At 54.3% G+C, this 4136-nt stretch overlaps 1 protein-coding gene across 2 annotated transcripts in view; it reads right to left on the bottom strand.

Moving 5' to 3' along the window:
• Nucleotides 1–4136, bottom strand: part of LOC113206117 (insulin-like receptor) — a 70986-nt gene that overhangs the window by 13469 nt on the left and 53381 nt on the right. The window lies entirely within an intron of this gene.

The raw sequence follows: 4136 nt of genomic DNA, 5'->3' as shown, positions 1-4136 counted from the left end.
GAATGCACCATGGGGTGTATCTTTAAATTTACTCTAGTGTTGCTGGTTCCCTTGGCCTACCTTCCGTCAGTAAGGCGCCATGGTCCCCCTAGCGAGTAATGCAATCCCACAACAGCACATTAAAAGAGACACCCGGCACCTCAAGGTATTTAAACAAGTTTACGCTTGAGATGCAACTCAGGGGATGCGCTACAAAAAGCCTCTTTCGGGCAATGACCCTCCCCCCGGTGGCGGGCCAACACAATGTTGCTGTCGGTTGAGGTGGGGATGCAGTGCCGTAGTGACACTTGACAGGGGCCGCTCTCTCGCCACACCATACGGGCCACATGTGCCATGCGCAAGCAGCGCAAGCTGGTACACTCATTTCCACTTCCTCCCGCGCTGCTTGGGCCGCTTCACACTTCTACTTGCTCCCTCTCCGCAGCGCCAGCTTCGGGGCGTGGCGTCGGTACAACACACGGAGAGAGCTGAAAGCAAGTCTCTAGTCTCGATCAGCAAGTTGCGACCATCATGGTCATAGCATAGCGGCTCAACTATACGCAAACAACAGGGACAGTAGCCTTCTATCGTTTATAAAAATAGTAAAAAAAAAAAACTGCCCGTTTGGGATGTTTGAGAGAAGATACTACAGTGGCGTGCATTGCATTCTCCCCGGGGCTGTGGCGCCTTACGGGCGAAGGGACACACCTGCAACACTGCGGTGTCCGCTCTAAAACAGGCGGTAAACGGCAACGTACTTTACTTACAACATAGGTACAGTAATTTGGTTGTCAAATACTCGTATCTGCGAAAAGTTTGTGTGCATTACCAAAATTTCCGTTTGCAGGATAAATAATCCTTATCGCCTCGGATCTGAGCATGGTCGGCGCGAAATGTGCGCATGAGAGTCCGAAGATGGTTCTAATTGTGCGTCGCAAGGAGTGGGGTGGAGAGGAGGTGGAGGGGGGGGGGGGGGTGCTCCGCACCGCCCATGGCGCCGCCGGGGAGCTGCTGTAGTGACGTCGGGTCGGGGTCCGCGCGGCATCAGAGGGGGGCGTGACTCAGAGCGAGAGAGGGGCAACAACGAGTCAATAAGTGTAATGACAAGTCGTTACAAACGGGTAAAAGAATCGGCCCCGCAGACGGGCACACATACACGGACACGCTCGACTTCCGCTCTGAGAGAGACGCGTCCCGTGCTGGGGCGCACACCCCCACCGCGCACTTCCAGGTGCTATTCGTTGCCGCCCCCCCCCCCCCACTTCACTACCGACAGCGAGACGAACCGTTAGGAGGCGCCTAGGCAGCGATGACGCCTCGGAAATCGGCCCAAGCTGTCGTGAACCTCCCAGCGCAGCATGCGTCACAGTAACAGGGTAGGGCCCCGTTGGTAGGGCCCCCCCGCACACACACACACACGAGGTGAGTGACGTCAAAATCGAACGGAACCAGCACGACCATGGGGGGATAGGGGCAAGAAAAATGACCAATATATCAGAGTACTATATCAGAGGCCCTGTACGTACTGTGATGTGGGAGTGGTGACTGAAATCTATACGCCAAAAGCAAAAAGGCGTCCTAAAGGTATGCGCCAAAAGTCGCCCTGGATCCTTTAGCAAACGCCGTATAAGTCGTACACACTCTGAATGTCTAGGGACAATTTTCATAACTAACACCGGAGCTCTGTGTGCATGGATAACTGAGCTCATAGATATAGCAACACACATTTAACTAGCTAGTAAAATTACAAATACTGATTGGAAAGTTACGAAAAAATTTAAAATTATGAATCAACCTAGTTTCTTTGGCATACATTGACGACTGCGTTTGTAAATTTACGAGAGCCCTTGTAAATTGACGACCGCTCATGTGAACGTACAAATTCGCTTGTAATCCGATGACAAACATTATAAATACACGAGGGCATTATTTACAGTGCAGGGCCGGCGCAGTTTCCCGGGTCGCCGCAAGACGCGCTCTCGGGCGGCGCGACGCCGAGGACCGAGGGCGCCGCTGTTTAAAAGTCGCGGGGGGGCGGCCGCTGGGCCGCTGGGCCGCTGGCGGCGGCGGCGGCGGCGACGGGGCGGGGTGGACCAAGGCTGCCGCCAGCGGACGCCAGCGGCCGCGGGGCTGAGATTGTATAACGGGACACACAATGGCCCGTATTTTTAACACCTCTAATATTAGCCGCAAGGCACTGCACGGCACGCCCGTGCGTGCAAGCCGGGTCACCAAAGGGAGCAGAACGCCCTTCGGACACACCAGGCCACGCCCGTGCGCACTCTAAATGGCAAGGGACGGCCATTGCAAGATGCGTCTGTGTCGAGCAGGGGTCGACAACTCGTGATCTCCTCTGTATACGAGGCTTGACGTACTCTGAATGTACTCCGACTGGACCCCGAGCGTTCTTTGGGAGAAAATTTTGCTGTACTCCGGCTGTACTTCGGTTGTTTACTGACGTACTCCTATGTACTCCACACGGAAAGAAAAGTTCAGGGCAGACAGCAAAGCTGAGTTTGGATTGTTCTTTTCAACAGTACATCAAATCAATTTTGGTGTCAGGCTGAAACCTGCACCAGTACACTAAACTCACGACCAGAAGATTTGGTGACCATACCTGGAAAAGCTTTGGATCGTACTTTTCTGTCAAATTTATCCAAACTTTTGGGTGTATCTCACCCGAACTTTGTTCTCCTTGCAGCTGTACTCCGTGTACTCCGACTGTACTCCTCTCTACACTAAAAAGCCGAGTTGTCAACCCCTCGGTCTGTGTGCACATCTTTTGAAGCTGGTCTGCCCAGCAAAGTCTAGCCGTCAGTCGAGATTAAAACCACCCCAGCATGACTGTCACATTCTCTTTGGTGAACAGACATGTACATTCCTCAAGCACATAAGAGTTGCAATGATGCGCACTTTCATTGGCAGGTGGCGTTGACGGTTTCACGCCCCGTTTCACGGCATATGACTCATTGACTTGACGTTTTCTACAGATTAGAGACGATCGAGCAACCAACTAAGCTTAAATATATAAAAAATACATACAAGCCTCCGCAGATACAGTCACTGGGTGGCAGAGAACCACAGCCACAGACCTACAACCGCGAGTTAACAAACAACACCTACAGGTACGAGGAAAGCACCTCCAGGTGCGAAGCACGCGTCGGTCTGCCTAATACTGCCCCCAAGGAAAGTCACACGCCTGCAGGTGCGAGGCAAACTCACACCTGCAGGTGCGGCGGGACATTCTGCAGCCCCCAGGGCAGTCACACACCTGCAGGTGCGGAGGCGCCAGACAGTCTGCCCTCGCAGCCCCCTCGGCACTCGGCTCGGTAAACATGTTTCCGCTCAGGTGTGGTCAGTTGGAATGCCGAGCGACCGGGCCGGCTGGCGGTAGGCGGTAGGGCTGGGCTGGGCCGGCCGGTCGCGACTGAGGCAGCCCGTGCTGGCCCGACTCCAGGCCGCACATTGGTACAACACTTTCCGCACGCAGCCGGACCGTCCGGCCAGCGAGCCGGTTGGTCGGTCTGGGTCGTGTCGCTGGAACGGAATGCCGCTGGAACCAAGGGCCGCGCTCAATGGAGCCAACTTGGGCCGGTGGGGTTCCAGGCGACTCCAGGCTGTTCTCACTCTACAAATTAAAGAGTGAGACATCCCAACGCTTAACCACGAATAAAACACAAATTGGACGATAGAAAAGAGTGTACGATAGACGTGTCACACACAAGAGGGTGTGTGGCAAACTTCTGTGAGTGACATACCTGTCAATCTAAGGCAGAACTCAATGGTCACTTCAGAGGTGTGATTTTCTCGGATATTCTGACGTGCACTTCCTTGCAAGTGTCAGTTGCGTGTTTACAATTTTTATTGCATCTGCACAGTAAGTAAACAGGGCGGGAATATGGAGAGCCAAGAGGGCTCCCTAAAAAAAGTTCGCAGAGAAGTCCTCCACTCCCAAACAGACCCAAATCAGCATTTTACCTCAATGGAAACCATTCGGTGCAATTTCCCTTTAGGGGCCCAGCCCAGCTGCTGGAGCAGAGGGACTCGGCGCGCTACCGACGCCGGGGCCGCGAAGAGCCAGAGGGGCCGCCGGGAGGAGGAGGGGGGAGGGGCACGGAGCGCATTCCGCCTCTTCTATTCCCTTGATCTGCGCCCCC

This window comes from Frankliniella occidentalis, unplaced genomic scaffold (assembly GCF_000697945.3).
Source record: "Frankliniella occidentalis isolate FOCC.00 unplaced genomic scaffold, Focc_3.1 Scaffold60, whole genome shotgun sequence".
Classification (NCBI taxonomy): domain Eukaryota; kingdom Metazoa; phylum Arthropoda; class Insecta; order Thysanoptera; family Thripidae; genus Frankliniella; species Frankliniella occidentalis.
This window is presented reverse-complemented; position numbering and strand designations above follow the sequence as displayed.